This window comes from Podarcis filfolensis, assembly GCF_964270895.1.
Source record: "Podarcis filfolensis genome assembly, chromosome: 2".
Lineage (NCBI taxonomy): Eukaryota > Metazoa > Chordata > Lepidosauria > Squamata > Lacertidae > Podarcis > Podarcis filfolensis.
In genome coordinates, this window is record NC_139605.1 from 977955 (window position 1) to 999614 (window position 21660).

General features: G+C 44.8%; 1 protein-coding gene across 3 annotated transcripts in view; it reads left to right on the forward strand.

Annotated features, from left to right (window-relative positions):
• LOC310756938 (uncharacterized protein) overlaps positions 1–21660 on the forward strand; it is a 34641-nt gene that overhangs the window by 4984 nt on the left and 7997 nt on the right. Inside the window, exons 1-2 of one of the 3 annotated variants that reach the window (XM_083601902.1) lie at positions 8867–8954; positions 10262–10304. The exons of 1 other annotated variant lie outside the window; for it this stretch is intronic. The gene's annotated coding sequence lies outside the window, so the exon portion shown is untranslated. Of the gene's footprint in view, positions 1–8866; positions 8955–10261; positions 10305–15015; positions 15102–21660 lie in introns of those variants that run through there. One more of the 3 variants, XR_014544993.1, reaches the window with a different exon arrangement.

A 21660-nucleotide genomic window follows, 5' to 3' on the forward strand; every position in this document is an offset into this window, starting at 1 on the left:
AGCCACCCTCTCCTCCCCTGAAGCTCAGTCCTTGCCCTGCCTTAGGTCCCAGATCAGGAGCTGCAGGGGGCGCTGGGGGCTGTTCGAGCGAGTCCAACCATGGGGGGAAAGAGGAAAGGGAGGAAGCCCCCTTTCTTATCCCCCCCCTTTGAGGCTTCTCTCTGGGCAACTCCAGTCTCTGCCACATGCCTGTGTTTCTGTGCAGAAGCATCTAAAGGGCTCCCACCCAGAGACACCTGGGCCCAACTCCTTCTCACCTGGTTTCCATTATTCCCACTATATCAGATCTCTTAAATCTGTGGGTTTAAGGGATGGGGAAGATTGTTATGGAAATGGGTGGAGTTCCCCCCCAGCCTGTGTAATTATTACTACAATTGTTATCTTTATTTATTTATTGAATCTATTAGTCGCTTTCTCTTGCCCAGGGCAGCCCAAAGGGACTTACAACCAGTTGTTGCTGTTGTTGTTGTTGTTATGTTCCACGGTGACACTCCAAGGCCTTCTTTGTCGTGTTTCCTGTATTTTGGGGGAAGAGAGAAAGCTGTTCTCAGGGCCTGCTCCACCATGAGGGAAACTGAGGGAGCCCCCTCAGGCAGCAGATGCAGGGAGGGGCAAGGAGGGGAGGGAGCTGAGTCCCATTTGGCCAGCCCTGATTTAACCCTCTATCCTCTCCTCCAGTGGAAGGTGCTGTCCCATTGCCAGTGTCCTAGACACAATGCAGCCGCCTTGGGAAGTCAATGGTGCAGGATGATTTGGGAATGTGTGCAGTTGGTGGGACTGTATCAGGAAGATGTTAGAGACAGGTATACAGTGTTTTCAGAGGAGGGAGAAGATGGGAGAAAGTGTGTCCCACCAGATAAGACTCCCATCCTCCCTGGCCATGGGCCATCCTTGCTTGGGCAGGTGGTACTTTGAGTCCAACCACATCTGGAGGGCCAGAGATGCCTCAACTCAGCATAGAAGGTTCCTCTAGGGCTCAGTGTTACTTGGGAGCTGGTGAAATTGGATCTTAAGGGTTCTTGAGACATTTCCAAGGGATTGTGATTGGTATCCAGACCCTAACACTATAAATCCAAGGTGTCCCCACTGAGCAGTATATCAAGCCTGCTGGCCGCTAGGGAAGACCTTCTGAAGGAAATGGTTTGTCCCCAAATTGCTTCCTTCCTTCCTTCCTCCGCTGCTGCTGCCCACACTAAAGGAATGTCTGGATGAAATCCCAGGGATTGTCTGGCTCCTATTACAAAGAGATCCAGTTGATATTCTAGAATAAAGTTTGGCTAAGATTCTGAGTCACAATTGTGGCTGAAAAATACAGCCAGGGAATATGAAACTGATTTGAAGATTGGTTTCTTCTTTACACATTATTATTATCATTATCATTATCATTATTATTATTATTATTATTATTATTATTATATTACATTCAGGAGTACACACCACTGGTTTTATCTTCTTTCTATTCTTTCCCACAATGGGTATTATTCACCTTTAATGCTCACCTTTTTCAGTGTCACACAGATTTTTATCTTGTGATCTTCATATGAAGAGAGGTATAACAATTTAATAAATAATTCCCAGTTGGAGCAGAGCTAGAATATCCAGAAGCCCTTGGCCACCCAGGGCAAAGGAGGAAGAACAGTGAGAGAGGCCTGGACAGGGAGTCTCCGCTAAGATAAGCCAGTGTCAGGAGGCGGGTGCGAGACCCGGTGGCATATAATTATTATAAATCATAATTTGGGTGGGTGTCTCAGTCTGGCCTTCCCAGCGGTCAGGCTCCAGCTGCTTTCCTTCTGCATCTCCAGCTCTCTCCATTCAATAATGCAAGGCTGAGAGATGGAGGTCCAACCCCAAGAACATTCTCCAACTGAGCGCTCCTTCAACCGACCACAAGCACCAAGCCTTGTCACTAGACTTATATATGGGTCTCCCAAAATGGTCACTATGCACCTCCTGAGGCCAAAGGGACTGTGCAGGTGATGAATAAAGATCTAGAGGTCGAAGGGGACAAAATGTGGCCCAAGGGGTGGAGGATTATAGTTCAGCGGATGAAGAACTTCATGATGAATTTAGGATCCTGATTAATATTGGCCAGGTTCATGGAACATAGAGCAGCTCCCGTTCCTGTGAGAAACCACTTTTTATAAAACGTAAACCCCACAGTTCAACCGTATTCTAAGATACTGCTGCTTCATTAATGCTTAATTAAGGGTTAGAAAAGGCTGATGATGCATTACCATATTTAACATTATTTCATCTGTCTTTCCTAAAAATTTGGAACATATGGAGGACAGGGAAGAATGTACGAGACGTCAAAATAAGAGCAGGTGCTAATTGATGTGTCTAATATTCCTTTGTTCTCTTCCTAGGTTTCCTCCCCCCCCCCCCCGCTCCTCCCTGTTGAAAGAAGACAATGGAGAAGGCAGTCAAAATTCTGGAGGGCCATGTCCAATGGGAATAAGAAAGAAACCATATAAATTCATGGAATGTGAAAAGAGAGAGGAGAAACAATTTGAAAGTATGGAGTGTGGGAAGAGTTTCACTGACAGTGGAACACTTGGAAAACACCAACGGACTCACACAGGAGAGAAACCATTTAAATGCATGGAGTGTGGAAAAAGCTTTGGTTGGAGTTCAAACCTTCGTATACATAAACACACTCACACGGGGGAGAAACCATATAAATGTAAGGAGTGTGGAAAGAGCTTCAGTCAGATTGGACACCTTAGAAACCATCAACGAACCCACACAGGGGGAAAACCATATAAATGTATGGAGTGTGGAAAGAGCTTCACCGATAGTGGATCATTTAGAAAACATCAACGGACCCACACAGGAGAGAAACCATTCAAATGCATGGAATGTGTAAAGAGCTTCAGTCAGAGTAGAAACCTTAGAATCCATCAACGGATTCACACAGGGGAGAAACCATTTAAATGTTTGGAGTGTGGAAAGAGTTTCAGTACAAATAGAGGACTGAATATTCATCATAAAACTCACACTGGGGAAAAACCATTTGAATGTATGCTGTGTGATAAGAGCTTCACTGAGAGTAGAAAACTTAGAATCCATCATCGAACTCACACAGGGGAAAAACCATATAAATGTATGGATTGTGGAAAGAGATTCAGTCACAGTGAAACACTGAGAAAACATCAATGGACTCACACAGGGGAAAAACCATATAAATGTATGGATTGTGGAAAGAGCTTCACTTACAGTGAAACACTAAGAAAACATCAACGGACTCACACAGGAGAGAAACCATTTAAATGCATGGAATGTGGAAAGAGCTTTATTGATGGTACAGCACTTAGTATCCATCATCAAACTCACACAGGGGAGAAACCATTTGAATGTATGGAGTGTGGAAAGAGCTTCACTTGTAGTGGAACACTTAGAATCCATCAACGGACTCACACAGGAGAGAAACCATTTAAATGTAAGGAGTGTGGAAAGAGCTTCACTTCTAATGGAGCAGTAAGAAGACATCAGTGGACTCACTCAGGGGAAAAACCATTAAAATGCATGGAATGTGGAAAGAGTTTTATTGAGCGTAGAGATCTGAGAACCCATCATCGAACTCACACTGGGGAGAAACCATTTAAATGCACCGAGTGCGGAAAGAGCTTCAATCGCAGTGGAACACTTAGAAAACATCAATGGACTCACACAGGGGAGAAACCATTTAAATGTAAGGAGTGTGGAAAGGGCTTCACCAATGCTGGAAATGTTAGAAGACATCAACGGACTCACACAGGGGAGAAACCATTTAAATGCATGGAATGTGGAAAGAGCTTTATTGATGGTACAGCACTTAGTATCCATCATCAAACTCACACAGGGGAGAAACCATTTAAATGTAAGGAGTGTGGAAAGGGCTTCACCAATGTTGGAAATCTTAGAAGACATCAACGGACTCACACGGGAGAAACCATTTAAATGTATGGAGAGTTGAAAGAGATTCTTTCAGAGTGGAACCCAAATTTCACACACAGGAAACTTAGACGACATCAACAGACTCACTCGGGGACAAGCAAATAAATGTATGGAGTGTGGAAAGAGCGTCAATAGAAGTGGAAACCTTAGCAAACATCAGCGAACTCAAAAAGGGAAAACCACTTACGTATATGGAGCGTACATAGAGCTTCAGTCCTGATGTTCTTAGAAACCATCAATGGACTCGCAAGGAGGAAAAGCTTTAAGAGTTGAAACCCTACAATCCACAAACTGAAAAATCTAAAATAGTTTGAAAGGAAGGAGTGTGGTGCTGGGATGGATGCTGGGCTGTTTTTGCCTCTACGCATGGGTCTGGGAATGTTCTGATCAGTTCACATTGAGTTCAGTACCCTGACCTGTTCTTAACGCATTGTTGACCACATCTACGGAACGCGATTGTTATGTTCTTTCATGTCATGCAAAATCAATTGTTGTTGTTGTTTAGTCGTTTAGTCGTGTCCGACTCTTCGTGACCCCATGGACCAGAGCACGCCAGGCACCTCTGTCCTCCACTACCTCCCGCAGTTTGGTCAAACTCATGCTGGTAACCTCGAAAACACTATCCAACCATCTCGTCCTCTGTCGTCCCCTTCTCCTTGTGCCCTCCATCTTTCCCAGCATCAGTGTCTTCTCCAGGGAGTCTTCTCTTCTCATGAGGTGGCCAAAGTACTGGAGCCTCAGCTTCACGATCTGTCCTTCCAGTGAGCACTCAGGGCTGATTTCCTTAAGAATGGATGCGTTTGATCTTCTTGCAGTCCATGGGACTCTCAAGAGTCTCCTCCAGCACCATAATTCAAAAGAATCAATTCTTCGGCGATCAGCCTTCTTTATGGTCCAGCTCTCACTTCCATACATCACTACTGGGAAAACCATGGCTTTAACTATACGGACCTTTGTTGGCAAGGTGACGTCTCTACTTCTCAAGATGCTGTCTAGGCCTGTCCTTGCTTTTCTCCCAAGAAGCAAGCGTCTTTTAATTTCGTGGCTGCTGTCACCATCTGCAGTGATCATGGAGCCCAAGAAAGTAAAATCTCTCACTGCCTCCATTTCTTCTCCTTCTATTTGCCAGGAGGTGATGGGACCGGTGGCCATGATCTTCGTTTTTTTGATGTTGAGCTTCAGACCATATTTTGCGCTCTCCTCTTTCACCCTCATTAAAAGGTTCTTTAATTCCTCCTCACTTTCTGCCATCAAGGTTGTGTCATCTGCATATCTGAGGTTGTTGATATTTCTTCCGGCAATCTTAATTCCAGCTTGGGATTCATCCAGCCCAGCCTTTCACATGATGTATTCTGCATATAAATTAAATAAGCAGGGAGACAAAATACAGCCTTGTCGTACTCCTTTCCCAATTTTGAACCAATCAGTTGTTCCATATCCAGTTCTAACTGTAGCTTCTTGTCCCACATAGAGATTTCTCAGGAGACAGATGAGGTGATCAGGCACTCCCATTTCTTTAAGAACTTGCCATAGTTTGCTGTGGTCAACACAGTCAAAGGCTTTTGCATAGTCAATGAAGCAGAAGTAGATGTCTTTCTGGAACTCTCTAGCTTTCTTCATAATCCAGCGCAAATCAATCATTAGTAATAGTTTAAGTCTTGATACTCAATCACTAGTTAATAGTTTAATAAGGAGGTTTCACGCCTGTCCAATTCTGTGTTCCCTTTCCCACCCTTTAATCTATTGATGATTAATACCTATATTCAACCCTTGCATTGTATTCATGTTAACCAATCAGCAACAAGCACATATGTAATGCTGTAATATTCAATAAAAGGGACTCTCCGAGACTTGCTCGAGAGATGCCTCCCGTATGACACCTTGCCATTCGTCTGTCGCTTATTTCAACCCAACAGTGTGGGAAGTGTTTCAATTGCTTTATATATAGATAATTTTATTAATACAGTGGTACCTCGGGTTACATACGCTTCAGGTTACAGACTCTGCTGACCCAGAAATAGTGCTTCAGGTTAAGAACTTTGCTTCAGGATGAGAACAGAAACTGTGCTCCAGCGGCGGAGCAGCAGCAGGAGGCCGCATTAGCTAAAGTGGTGCTTCAGGTTAAGAACGGACCTCTGGAACGAATTAAGTACTTAACCTGAGGCACCACTGTATATAATTTTATTTACAAATTGCGTTCAAAAATGGAAGCATTCACCTCTGGGTTCTTGGCGTTTGAAAGCCCCAAACGTTCAACTTCCCAAGCGTTCTACAACCGAGATTCCACTGAGAATCCAGCAATAGTGTGTTGTCCAACGATATCCATTCTTTTAACCAACACAAAGAGGCTGCCTCGTACTAGAAAATCTAGCAGTGCGAAGCCACCTCTATTTTTAGTATCTATCAAAATTTTATACTTTATTCTTGGTGTTTTCCCCCTGACAGAGTAATCATGAAATATCTCTTTGCCATTCGTTAAAGAAGCTTGCATTATTTATTATTGGTATCATTTAGAATAAAAACAGTATCTTTGGAATATGTTGTAATTCAGTGTTTTTCAAATAAACCCTTATTTAGTCTCCATCTATACAATGAACTCTTTTCACCCCTCATTATCATCCATTTTGAGTTTTGATCTGATATACGGTAGTTCTTGGCTGGATCTCTACAGTCTTTAATCCTGTAGGCAGTTCCTTCAATATCCAGATCATGTTTCTTCTTCCCGCAGAATCCTTTGAATCAGAAGAACATGTTTACTCTTGTTCTAATGGGGGTCTGAATCTCCAAGCATCTGGGTTGGCAAACTAAGGCCTGTGGGCTGGATCAGGCGCAATTGCCTTCTAGATCCGGCCTGCGGACGGTCCGGGAATCACCGCGTGGATTGCCAGCACACACGTTCTTTCCCTCTCCCTCACCCGGCGGCGCATTTCTCCTCAGGGATGAGCAATCTTGTCCCACACCGGGTGCCATCAACGGGGGGAGTCGGCTCACCCGCCTGCCTGCCTCAGAAGGGTGGCGCTGTGAAGGGGGTGTGACGCTGGCTGCCGGCTGCTGCTGAGTTTTCCTCCTGCTCCTCCTTCCTCTCCCTCAGTCCGCCCTTCCTTCCTTTTCTGTGCCCCTTCTCCGTGCCGCTTCCTCACACGCTTTCTTCGTCACCCCCTCCCTCCTTCATTCCTCCCATGGCGTTCAGGCAGTTTGTTTCACTGGCCGCAGCTGCCACTTGCGGGTTGGGAAGCAGCAGCAGTTGGTGGGTAAAAGCTCCAGCAACGCCCCGGTTCCCCTGCCACTGTTCGCAGCTCCGCTGGGGCTGCTGCTTCTGTCTTCAGTGGCCAACGCAGCCTCCAACCTGCCCTGTCACCTGGCTGGAGAAGCCCAACTGGGGCTATTGGGACGACAACTGGGACAGGTAAAGCCAAACAGCTTCAGGCCTCTTTGCGGAAGAAATCTCATGCAAAAAGTGGCTCTGAATCTGAAAGTCCCAGTCCCAAATCTTAATCCTGCCACCCTAAGATATTATAAGCAAGCCCCACATTCCTCTTTCCACCTGCAATAGGGAGGTTAGAACAACACTTAATACCCTGCAGGGATCATAAGAGCCACATATGTGAAATATCACTAGTGAACAGAATAATTTAAACAAGGAAACCAACAACAGTATTCAAAGAGAGAAAAACTGGATTTGAAATGACCCAACCACAAGATGAGAAGTCTCCCTACTAAATGAGGGAAGGGGGAGGCATTGGGGGGGGGGCTTTTGAAGTCTCCCTGCTGGCAAGGGAATTCCAGAGCAAGGGCGCCACTGTCTGTCTGGAATCCCTCACTGCCTCTGAATCCAGTGGGTGGTTTTTTAATGGGGGGAGGAGGGCTGGTGTTTGAAGCTGGGCTTGGCTGTTAGGGGGCGTAGCTCAGCAATGCAGCAGCTGCTCTGCATGCAGAAGGACCCCGGTTGAGTGCTTGGCATGCAGAAGGAGGCCCAGAAGGAGATGCTCCCCCTCCCTTAAAAAACGATGGTGGGTGAAACTTGGCCAACTCCCCCCCTCCCCTCTGGAGTCCCCCTCCCTGCCGCCAGTTGGGGGGCGGGGGCCGGGTCCCCATGGAGCCCCCAGAGCAGGAGGCCAGAGGCAGCGCCGCCCCGTCGCCTTCCCCTCCGAACACAGGGAGGGGCTGCTCTAACAAACGTAGCTCTAGGGATGCGCGCGTCTGAAAAGGAGCCGGAAGTGTCGCCCCGAAATGCGCCGGAAGTTCCAGACCGGGAAAGGAGGAGGGGCGTCGCTGAAGAGCCCCAGAGGTAAAGAGGGAGAGGAGGGGGGGAATAGAGGGGAGGACAAAGAGACCCCCCCGTAAGGAAAGCGCCCTCCCTGGGGCCCGTCGACAGGGGCCCCGATCCAGGCCCCGACCCAGGGGGGAAGGGGGGACCCAACACCTGCAGGGCTGGCCTTGCAAGATCTCCTGGGCAGCAGCAGCACCGCCAGACTCCCCTTTCTCTTTCCTGGGGGGCCGAGAGATGCTCAGCTGCCCTGCCCCCCCCGGAGGCCTTGGCGGGAAGGGGAATGAGGACCCCAAGCAGGGCTGGGGTGGGGCTGAGGCCCCCCATTCTCCCCTGGCAGGAATCCCTGGGGTCGTGGGGCGCCTGGCTGGGGAAAGGGAGAGAGGGAGTCCAGGGAAGGGTTAAAGGAAGGGGAGGAGCCTCGACAGAGACCCCTCCCCTTCCAGCACCCCCGACCCCCCTTCTCCCCCCCTTCCCTGATGACACCACCAGATCATCTGTATTCACTAGGACTCATCTCCATACTTTGGATTGTCCTGAATACCACCATTTGCTAGCCTAGCCCAAACCCCAAAGTCCTGCTAGGATGCATCTTGGCTTGCCTGCTGATGAAACTGAGTGTGTGATGATTGATAATATTGTCATTTAGCCGTTTCACACCCCTAAGTAGTAGCAGCTGCCAGGACATTGTCCTGTTCGCCTCTGTATAGTTCCAGCCTTATTTCAGACATTGTGGTAGATTGCAATCAGGGTGGATTTGATATAAGTCAAATTGATTTCAATCACAATTTACGGTAAATCACTAGTCAGTATGATTCTATTTAAATCAAAAATTTCTGATTTGGTTACACTATTAGAAATAGACAGATAATTATGAAATCATTCTGAGGTTTAATAAGTTAATTGTCTATATTTGGACAACATTTCTGCTGTAATTTATTGGAAGGAGAAAAATAATCATTTCCTTAGTAACAACTTAAACAATTTATTTAACTAAAACAATAATATTATAGCATGTTGCTAAAAATATTTTTTTGAATAAAAAACAACAACCAATCAGGCTGAGTTTTAGCGCACATGAAAAACTCAGAACTTAAGCATTTCACCACCTCCACTACCAGCCACCCCTTTGGACTGGCTTCTGCATCCAGGTGCCTATTCTGTACAGTTAAGTGTTAGTGCGGTTGTTGGAACCCAGTGGGATTGGGAAGAGGTTGCCAGCCCTGAAGAGCCTTCAGCGCTTGCCTCAAGTCTGACTTGCACAATTATTACACAAAGACCCCAAGATGTGTGGAGTATTCTGCTCACAAGGTTGCACTTTCATTTTTACTGCTTCACACTTAGCGACTTGTGCAGATCTCTTCCACTGCAAACCATCTGTTCATTGAACCTCTTGGAACTTAGAATTTAAGGGGTTGATTCTGTGTATATACATCTGCAAAGGAACAATGGGATTAAGGTTTTCCCTCAACTCTGTATATTTATTTTATAACATTTTTCATGTGAAGAAAAGGCATGTTATCTCTGCAGATACAGAAATTCACACTTTTGAGAGTGGCAAAAACAAGCATCTGTGACAATATCTTCTCATTAGAAAAACTTCCCCAAATAATCTAACAGAATTCCCCCACCTCCCGCAAAAGCCCGCAGAAGCCGCACACCCTTTAAAGAGCACGCCGCTCTTGGGGGCTTTTCCCAGAGGAGGGACTGACTGGCTGCGTCAGTCCCTTCTCCCACCTCGTAAAAAAGCTCGCAGGAGCCGCACGCTCCTTAAAGGGTGCGCAGCTCCTGTGGGCTTTTGCGGGAGGTGGGGAATACTCCCAGAGCTTGTCAGGGCTGGCGGGGGAAGCCTGGGATGAAGGCTCGCTGCTGCCCTGCAGAGGCTTCGCGGGCTACCCCAGAAGCTAGAACAGCTAGAGAGAGCGCTGCGCAGTGCTCCCTCTAGCTGTTTTAGCTTCTGCCTTAGTGGCGCAAAGCCTCCGCAGGGCACCAGGGAGCTCTGCTCAGCGCTCCCTTTAAATAATATTTTTTTTCTTGAATTCCCCCTCTAGAAACTAGGTGCACCTTATGATCAGGTGCGCCTTATGGAGCGAAAAATACGGTAGGTAGGAGAAAATAACAGAGGCCAACCAGAGTATATGGAGAAGCAAAGCGGCTAGTAAGCCTGATCTTTATTGCAACAGTGTCCCCCCCTCACCACAACCAGGAGGGAGGTGTGCAAGGCCTTATATAGTCTTTTGAAATTGCCCACCCAAGACCACCCCCCCCCCAAATATCGTACAGAAGGAGACTGTCTACAGCAGGAATACATCACAGGAGGCGGTCTACAGCAGAAAACCTGTCCCCAAGGATACCTGTTAATGGTCACAAACTGCATTACCTGGGCAGCCTGGCCATTCTTTTGTGATGGTAAATACTTTAGTTCCTGAATCCAGGTCACAGGCTCACCCTGTTCATCCCTCCTTAAGACAGTATTTGTAAGCACAAAGACAATGAGAAGGCTTCCATTTGCCTCCTTTACTGCAGAGGAATATTTGAGTACATTTCTGAGCACAATTCAAAGTGTCGGTACTGACCTTTCAAGCCCTACACGGCCTCAGTCCTGTATACCTGAAGGAGCGTCTCCACCTCCATCGTTCAACCTGGACACTGAGATCCAGCGCCAAGGGCCTTCTGGCGGTTCCCTCATTGCAAAAAGTGAGGTTACAGGGAACCAGACAGAGGGCCTTCTGGGTAGTGGCGCTTGCCCTGTGGAACGCCCTCCCATCAGATGTCAAGGAATTAAGCAGCTATCCTATTTTTAAAAGACATCTGAAGGCAGCCCTGTTTAGGGAAGTTCTTAATATTTAATGCTGTATTGTTTTTAACACTCGATTGGGAGCCGCCCAGAGTGGCTGGGGAAACTCAGCCAGATGGGCAGGGTATAAATAATACATATTATTATTATTATTATTATTATTATTATTATTATTAGTCTGTGGTGCTCAATGTTTAGGTATAGTAAATATTAGGATTTAATTAGAACTTGTGTGTTATAGCGGGGATATGTTATAAGATGGTCTCAGTGTATTTTAGAAAGGGAGTTATGTAAAGGGTTTTTTGTGTTTGATCCGTGTTTCTGTGTAAATACTGTGCGTCAGACTGAGAATGTCATCAGGAAGGTCTAGGAAAGGGTGCACCTGCTTCTGAGCATCAGAAATGAGCATGGAAAGAGTTAATATCATAAACCTACCGGAATCGGCCCCCTCCCTTTGTAACAAGCAGCTGTAGGTCTTTTGGGATTTAATATCAGCTTATGAAAAGTTGGGCACATGACCCGGAAAGCTGCCTGGCTCCCTCCGTCTGAAGGCGGAGATATGCACCACACGCCATAGTCAAATTCAGCTGGACTTGCCATGGGAACGCAGAAGGGGCAAGCAAGGAAGGGGGAGACGGCCAAAGAAACCTGCTCTCACACAAGTGCCCCCCCTGCCAATTCCGTAACATTAGCAAAGCCCAAGTTCAAACACCAGCCCCTATTTAAAAGAGGCCCCCGTAATGATCACACTGGACTGCCCTTTACGGTTGCCGTAAGTTACTCTTCCAAGTCCCAAAAGCACGTAGCAACTCCGGTCTATTTTGCAGGGCTGTTGTAACGGGGACACCCTACGCCACTGCCCAGGGCAGCCTAAAGTGACGTATAACCAATCGTTGTTGTTGTTGTTGTTGTTGTTGTTGTTTTCCACGGTGAGACTCCAAGGTCTTCTGTGCCATGTTTCCTGTGCAGTGGACGTTCAGGTTGCGAACGTAATCCGTGCAGGAGGCAGATTCACAACCCGCAGTGCCATGTCTGTGCATGTGCGGGTTGCAATTCGGTGCTTCTGCACATGCGCAAAGCGTGATTTAGTGGTTCTGCATATGCGCAAGGGCTGAAACCCGGAAGTAACCTGTTCTGGTACTTCCAGATTCCGTGCGGTGCCCAACCCGAAAACACAACTCGAAGCGTCTGTAACCCGAGGTATGACTGTCTTTTGGAAGGCAGCGAGAAGGCTGTTCTCAGGGCCTGCTCCACCGTGAGGGAGACTGAGGCAGCCCCTCAGGCAGAAGATGCAGGGAGGGGCAAGGAGGGGACGGAGCTGAGTCTCATTTGGCCAGCCCTGATTTAACCCTCTATCCCAGGCATAGGCACCCTAAGGCCCATGGGCCAGAAGTTTGGAAAAACTTTAAAAAGTATAAAAACTCACATTAGGTAGTAAAAAAATAGTAATTTAAACAAAATGCTTATAAAAAATAAGATAATTACTTAACATTTAGCTTCTGTTACACATTATATCCCCATAAGTCAATATATAAGTATATAAAGTATATAGAGATGATGTTCAAGATGTGCCCTTTGGGAAATTTGTTTTTGGCAACCGCAAAACAACATCCTTCAAATCAACGCTTGCAATAGGGAAGACAAACATACAAGATCCTGGTTTTTTCCTGAGATATGACACTTGTTTAGAGATTATTGTACACTAAGCGGGGCACTTTAATGCCGTATTTTTCACCCTGTAGGATGCACCATCCCATAAGGCGCACCTAGTTTTTTTGGGGGGGGAATTTTTCCCCCAGGTGCAGGGCTGGGGCGGGGGAGGCCCGAGCTTCCCCCGACCCCAGCCCCAAAACAGGCAGCTCTCTGCAAGCCGTGGGAGCCCAGCGCTGGCTCCCGCTACTTGCGGAGAGGTCCGCGAAGCCTGGAGAGTGAGAGGGGTCGGTGCGCACCGACCCCTCTCGCTCTCCAGGCTTCAGCGAAAGCCTGCATTCGCCCCATAGGACGCACACACATTTCCCCTTCATTTTTGGAGGGGGAAAAGTGCGTCCTATAGGGCAAAAAATACGGTACATATCAATGCGTCCCATGTCTTAGTGTATCAAAGTGCCCCAATGGACATTTTCAAAAAACTAACAATTGTTAATAAAACCACTGAACTTATTTGAAAATCACGTGTAATCCTGATTATTGAGTGGAATAACTTACCTTTGGTATTTTTAAATCTTAACTAAATGACGTAAAAAAGTGTTGGAACACTTTTACATTTCACATAATTTTTAAGTTGGTCGTGCTAAAAACACACCTACTCTCTTCAAACGCCAACGGCTAACTGGCGGCCAGCGCAGTGGCAACTGTTCTACTCACACATGTATAGGCACATTTGGGTGATGTCGCGACACGAATACCATTTCTCGATATTGAAATATTGTTGGTGTGTAAATGTGCCCCTTGCGTCAATGTGCCCCTCCTCCCCCATTCAGCATTTTCAGAGGAGGGGGAAGAAGGGGAAAGTGTGTCCCACCAGATAAGGCTCCCATCCTCCCTGGCCATGGGCCATCCTTGCTTGGGCAGGTGGTACTTTGAGTCCAACCACATCTGGAGGACCAGAGATGCCTCCTCTCAGCATAGACGGTTCCTCTAGGGCTCAGTGTTACTTGGCAGTTGGTGGAACAGGATCTTAAGGGTTCTTGAGACAATTGTTCAGGGATTATGATTGGTATCCAGACCCTAACAGTATAAAGCCAAGGTGTCTCCACTGAGCAGTTTATCAACCCTGCTGGCCGCTGGGGAAGACCTTCAGAAGGCAATGGTTTGCCCCCAACGTTAATTCCTTCCTTCCTCCGCTGCTGCTGCTGCCCACACTAAAGGAATGTCTGGATGAAATCCCAGGGATGTCTGGCTCCTATTACAAAGAGATCCAGTTGATATTCTAGAAAAAAGTGTGGCTAACATTCTGAGTCACAATCATGGCAGAGAAATACAGCCAGGGAATCTGAAACTGATTTGAAGATTGGTCTCTTCTTTACACTTTTTATTATTGTTGTTGTTGTTGTTGTTGTTGTTGTTATATTACATTCAGGAGGACACACCACTGGTTTCATCTTTCTTTTCTTTCCCACAATGGGTATTATTCACCTTTAATACTCACCTTTTTCAGTGTCCCACATATTTTTATCTTGTGATCTTCATATGAAGAGAAGTATAACAATTTAATAAATAAATCCCAGTTGGAGCAGAGCTAGAATATCCAGAAGCCCTAGGCCACCCAGGGCAAAGGAGGAAGAACAGTGAGAGAGGCCTGGACAGGGAGTCTCCGCTAAGATAAGCCAGTGTCAGGAGGTGGGTGCGAGACCCGGTGGCATATAATTATTATAAATCATAATTTGGGTGGGTGTCTCAATCTGGCCTTCCCAGCGGTCAGGCTCCAGCTGCTTTCCTTCTGCATCTCCAGCTCTCTCCATTCAATAATGCAAGGCTGAGAGATGGAGGTCCAGCCCAAAGAACATTCTCCAACTGAGCACTCCTTCAACCGACCACAAGCACCAAGCCTTGTCACTAGACTTATATATGGGTCTCCCAAAATGGTCACTATGCACCTCCTGAGGCCAAAGGGAGTGTGCAGGTGATTAATAAAGATCTAGAGGTCGAAGTGGACAAAATGTAGCCCAAGGGGTGGAGGATTATAGTGCAGCGGATGAAGAACTTCATGATGAACTTAGGACCCTGAGGAATATTGGCCAGGTTCATGGAACATAGAGCAGCTCCCTTTCCTGTGAGAAACCACTTTTTATAAAACGTAAACCCCACAGTTCAACTGTATTCTAAGATAATACTGCTTCATTAACAATAATTAAGGGTTATAAAAGGCTGATGATGAATGGCCATTATTTTACATTATTTCATTTGCTTTTCCTAAAAATTTGAAATATATGCAGGACAGGAGAGATTGTACAAGATGTTAAAATAAGAGCAGGTGCTAACTGATGTGTGTAATATTCCTTTGTTCTCTTCCTAGAAAACAAATAGGATTTTCTCCCCACCCCACCCCATCGAAAGAAGACAATGGAGAAGGCAATCAGAATTCTGGTGGGCCATGTCCAACGAAGAAACCATTTAAATACTTGGAGTGTGAAAACATAAACAATTTGAAAGTATGGAGTGTGGAAGCAGCTTCAGTAAGAGTAGAAACCTTAGAATTCATCTACGGACTCCCACGGGGGAGAAACCATTTAAATGCATGGAGTGTGGAAAGAGCTTCACTACTAGCGGAAGCCTTAGAATTCATCTACGGACTCACACGGGGGAGAAACCATTTAAATGTATGGAGTGTGGAAAGAGCTTCAGTAAGAGTGGACACCTTAGAATTCATCTACGGACTCACACGGGGGAGAAACTATTTAATTGCATGGAGTGTGGAAAGAGCTTCAGTCAGAGTGGACACCTTAGAATTCATCAACGGACTCACACAGGGGAGAAACCATTTAAATGTATGGAGTGTGGAAAGAGCTTCAGTAAGAGTGGACACCTTAGAATTCATCAACGGAGTCACACGGGGGAGAAACCATTTAAATGCATGGAATGTGGAAAGAGCTTCACTGAGAGTGGAAAACTTAGAATTCATCAACGGACTCACACTTGGGAGAAACCATTTCAATGCATGGAGTGTGGAAAGAGCTTCCGTCAAAGTGGAAACCTTACAATTCATCAACGGAGTCACACGGGGGAGAAACCATTTAAATGCATGGAATGTGGAAAGAGCTTCACTGAGAGTGGAAAACTTAGAATTCATCAACGGACTCACACTTGGGAGAAACCATTTCAATGCATGGAGTGTGGAAAGAGCTTCAGTCAAAGTGGAAACCTTAGAATTCATCAACGGACTCACACTGGGGAGAAACCATTTAATTGCATGGAGTGTGGAAAGAGCTTCACTGACAGTGGAGGACTAAAACTACATGAACGGACTCACACGGGGGAGAAACCATTTCAATGCATGGAGTGTGGAAAGAGCTTCAGTCAAAGTGGAAAACTTAGAATTCATCAACGGAGTCACACGGGGGAGAAACCATTTAAATGCATGGAATGTGGAAAGAGCTTCACTGAGAGTGGAAAACTTAGAATTCATCAACGGACTCACACTTGGGAGAAACCATTTCAATGCATGGAGTGTGGAAAGAGCTTCACTGACAGTGGAGGACTAAAACTACATGAACGGACTCACACGGGGGTGAAACCATTTAAATGCATGGAGTGTGGAAAGAGCTTCAGTCAAAGTGGAAACCTTAGAATTCATCAACGAAGTCACACGGGGGAGAAACCATTTAAGTGCATGGAATGTGGAAAGAGCTTCACTACTAGTGGAAACCTTAGAATTCATCAACAGAGTCACACAGGGGAGAAACCATTTCATAGAATGATAGAATCATAGAGTTGGAATAGACCACAAGGGCCATTGAGTCCAACCCCCTGTCAAGCAGGAAACACCATCAGAGCACTCCTGACATATGGTTGTCAAGCCTCTGCTTAAAGACCTCCAAAGAAGGAGACTCCACCACATTCCTTGGCAGCAAATTCCACTGTCGAACAGCTCTTACTGTCAGGAAGTTCTTCCTAATGTTTAGGTGGAATCTTCTTTCTTGTAGTTTGGATCCATTGCTCCGTGTCCGCTTCTCTGGAGCAGCAGAAAACAACCTTTCTTCCTCCTCTATGTGACATCCTTTTATATATTTGAACATGGCTATCATATCACCCCTTAACCTCCTCTTCTCCAGGCTAAACATGCCCAGCTCCCTTAGCCGTTCCTCATAAGGCATCGTTTCCAGGCCTTTGACCATTTTGGTTGCCCTCCTCTGGACACGTTCCAGTTTGTCAGTGTCCTTCTTGAACTGTGGTGCCCAGAACTGGACACAGTACTCCAGGTGAGGTCTGACCAGAGCAGAATACAGTGGCACTATTACTTCCCTTGATCTAGATGCTATACTCCTATTGATGCAGCCCAGAATTGCATTGGCTTTTTTAGCTGCCGCGTCACACTGTTGGCTCATGTCAAGTTTGTGGTCAACCAAGACTCCTAGATCCTTTTCACATGTAGTGCTCTCAAGCCAGGTGTCACCCATCTTGTATTTGTGCCTCTCATTTTTTTTGCCCAAGTGAAATACTTTACATTTCTCCCTGTTAAAGTTCATCTTGTTTGTTTTGAAGTGTGATCCTGTCCTCTGGGGTGTTAGCCACCCCTCCCAGTTTGGTGTCATCTGCAAATTTGATCAGGATGCCCTTGAGTCCATCATCCAAGTCGTTGATAAAGATGTTGAATAAGACCGGGCCCAAGACAGAACCCTGTTGCACCCCACTAGTCACTCTTCTCCAGGATGAAGAGGAACCATTGATGAGCACCCTTTGGGTTCGGTCAGTCAGCCAGTTACAAATCCACTGAGTGCTAGCATAGTCAAATGCATGGAGTGTGGAAAGAGCTTCAGTCAGAGTGGAAAACTTAGAATTCATCAACGGAGTCACACAGGTGAGAAACCATTTAAATGCATGGAGTGTGGAAAGAGCTTCAGTCAGAGTGGAAAACTTAGAATTCATCAACGGACTCACACAGGGGAGAAACCATTTAAATGCATGGAGTGCACCTTAGCAAACACCATTGAACTCACAGAGGGAAAACCACTTACTTATATGGAGTGTAGATAGCGCTTCAATCCTGATGTTCTTACAAAACATCAATGGACTCACAAGGAGGAGAAGCTTTAAGAGTTGAAACCCAACAATCTACCAACAAACTGAAAAAGCAGAAATGATTTGAATAGAAGGAGTGTGGGAAGTTCTTCTATTACTTTATATGTATATAATTTTATATGCAATTTATTTTTATATGCAATTTATTTACAAATTGCTACATACTTTCCAGATACACATTTATTTCATACTTGACTTCCTCTCCATGGTTTCCCCATAGAATTTTTAAATTGCTGCATATTTCAGATATTTACACCTTACCTTTTCCATACTCTTCTCCAGCAATTATTCAACTGTTGTTTTCCATTCAGCTCCTACTTGTGTTTGTACATGTTTACAAAAATTCTTTAAATATTCCACAAAAGGTTTCTACTCCTCCTTAATGTCTGTCTTGATCTCTTATTTTCATAGTTAAATTTGCCAATTTGACATATTCCATCACTTTTAACTGCCGCTCTCTTGATCAAGTGTAGCTGTCTCTTGATTTTGCCATTTTTGTGCATAAAGTACTCTTGCTGCTGTCGTTCATCTGTCTTCATGGAACATTTAACCCAGTTATCCCTAAAAGAAATGGTTTCTTCAGGAGCGTCACCCTAAGTAATTTTCTCCCTAGTTATAAATCATCTGGTTGGCTGAAAGCCACAAAGATGTTTTCTTTTCCAACAAATCCTTATACATTTCCCAAACTCTTTATAAATTCTTCCTAATTACATAATTAATTACAAAAAAAGTATTTGGTATTTTGCTTTCTTTTGAGATACCTTTCTGCAGTGTTCTATCTTAGTCCAGTGATACTACTCCATTAAAATCGCCCATAATAATTATATTTCCAACATAAACCTCAGACATACTTTGATCCAATAGTTGGAAGAAATCTTTCTTTTTCCTCATTAGGTGCGTCAGCTCCTACCAATAATATTTTTTTCTCCTTCACCATCACTTTCACTGCAATAATTATTCACCTCTAAAGATCTGTTTAGAGTCCAGTTTGGAATTCATATATAGTACCACCCCTCTTTTCTGTGTTTTATATGAATTCCTGTCCTAGTCCTTTATTTACCAATAATCATTTTTGTTGTTGTTTCCTTGTGAAAATATGTGTAATTTTATTTCATTTGGTTTTGTTGTTCAAACCATTCACATTCAATGAAAACAATTTTAAATCCATCATTGAATCCTTTAAACAGTTTTAAGTCCCCTTTCCCCTTATCAGCTATCTCCCTCCTCCAGCTCTTCTACTGATGCATCTCCCAGCTCTTTTTTTAAACATTTCCTCTAGAATGCCTCTGCTTTTATTGGCCCTTGCCATCTTTGTTTCTTCCCTATGTACATAAAATAATTCCCTTCCAGGAATTCTCAACTAAAGGGAATTGAATTCTTCTTGAGCGTATCAGCCAGAAACTTATAGCTGGTTCTTTTCTTCAGCAATTTTGAGCATTGTAATCAGTTTTTCTGGTAGTGTGTTTGGAGTTATTGATCTTGAGTTTCATAAAATCAATCAAACTCCTGGTAGTTTATTTGCTTTTGCATAAGCTGATTTCACTCTGAAAGCAAGAATCTCCATCAAGTCGGTTTTTTCTTTCTTTCTCCTCGTTTCTCCTTCTCTACTTTGGTTGAGGGTGTCTTCCTCGTCTGGCCCATAGTCATGTTATTGTTAACACCCAACATTTTTATAGCTTTCCACTTTTGGCAGAGTGCTCCGATGTTCCAGTAACCCCAGAGCCTTATGGGGGGGCTATACCCACACTCTCTCCCACCCCCATGGCACCTGTAGTAAAGTTAGCACTTTGGTCAAGCGGAGTGTGAGGCCTTGTGGGAAACCAGCAAGAATTATGGGAACTAGGTCCTGTTGCTTTAACCCGTAGACCCGTTGGCTCCAAGGGCGTGAAAGGTTTACTATGGGAGAGGAATTCTCTGGATAATGTGAAGGGTTGATACCTGTGAGGGAAGTTATGTATATCCAGCCGGTGATGTTATCTCCCTGTTAATTGCCCAAAGGAGGTGCATCTGCATAAGCTCCAAGAAAGGGAGGAAACATCTTTGATCTAGGCTCTGGAGTCTTAATTGGCCCAGCTGTCAGAAGTTAAAATTATTAGCCCACAAGCTGGTCATTGGAGAATTCAAATGTAACCAAGAGTGGTGATTGTCCTGGGGGATCTGATTCCACGTGCAAATTAGGGATAAAAGATCTTGAGAATGGCTGGGAAGGCTGGCTCTGCAATCCGAAAAATGGCAAAATCGCCCGGCTGCTGATGTTCCACCTGAGCAGCCGTTCTTTTGTGATGAAGATTTTTTAAGACCTCTGAATGCAGATCTCTGAAGGACTCTGAACTATCCTATCTTTGCCTTAGAGTGTAGAAGTGAGTATTAGCTAGCTATATTTTGCAACGTTTTTATTTTCTCTTTACTTGTAATCTACCAAAAGATGTACCTACTTTTTAGCATGTTCTTTATGTTTTAAAATAAATTTTAAGCAAGAAACTTTCTCTTGTATTGTGTGTGCCTATCCGTGGGAATAGCTAAATCCAACGCCTAGCTTCTTGGTTGCGCCTTACTAAAGAATTTCTGCCTGCAAGCTTGTGGAAGCAACTTGTAGTTTGGGGTTAACCGGTAACAAAGAAGCACAGCCGTCTCCCTTGAGCTGTGGCTTAAGGTAACCCTGGGACAAGGGAGTGGTGGCAGCCTTACCAGTTCTGTTTCGTCCTGTTTCTGAAAAGGTAAAAGGGTCTGCCAGCCTTGCTCCAGAAACCTGGTCTGGCCGGAGAGCAAAGACAGGTGAGGGAGGGGCAAATGGTTGGGGACCAGTTTACCACAGGACCTGATCTGCTGCGGAGGGTGCATGGCAGGCGACTGAACTCCGATGCGACAACCTGGAAGTCCCAGAGCGGTGCATCAGTTAGAATGGGATGCTTAAGAAACCTCTACAGATTCTCAAAGGGGAGAAAACATTTAGATGTTTGGAGTGTTTGACGTATTTCTCTCAGAGTTCACTTTCCTTCCCATCAATGAACTCAGATAGTGGGAAATCAGTCTTAAATGCATGGAGTGCATGTTAAGTTCTGGTATTTGTATATAAAGTTGTATAGACAGGTCTTTAAAGAAATGAAGGTCATGTCTCACAAGTATAATAGCAGATATAATATAATGTTAGATACGGAGGGGGAGAATCTGGAGTGCTGGGGTGAGTGATGATGGGCTGAGAGCCAGCTGATTTTGGGGCCTTGGTGGAGAGAGTTGGAAATGTTGGTGTTAGGAGTTGTGGTATTAGTTTGGGAGCGGGATTGGTGGGATTAGTATTATAGGAACAGCATCATAACTCCCATTGATGGAACAACAAAGACACAAAAAGACGAAAAGCATCTTATACATTTTGATGCTATGGCCTGTCGGCTACGCAAATAAAGTCTATTCATTCATTCATCTTATACATAGACTGAAAGGGCTTAAGGTCAGTGAGAAAGAGGAGGATTGGTTTGAGAAGATACTGAATTATTTGGGTAGGTTTGAACAATTTGGGGCAATTAAAATGTTAAAAGTTAAATAAACCTTGTGGAGGGAGGAGTGTTAAGGTATATAGAATTGTACATATGGTAGAGCTGAATATGTTATTATTGAATATGTATATTCTTGAATATTGTATACCCAATGTATTTTTTATTAATAATAATAAACTCCAGCACCATAATTGGACAATGTTCTCGAAGCTACCAGCATGAGTTTGACTAAACTGCAGGAGGCAGTGGACTTTAGAAAAAGTTTTGTGTATTGAGGTACAAATATTGATGTTTATAAGATAAAATAAGTTTAAAAAAATGAATTAAATATAAAAAGGTTAATAAATTGGGGATAGGAACTTGTTGAACAAACAATTTGAATTGGAATACAAGAAGGGGAGGTGTGGGGAAGTCTGGGAAATATGGTA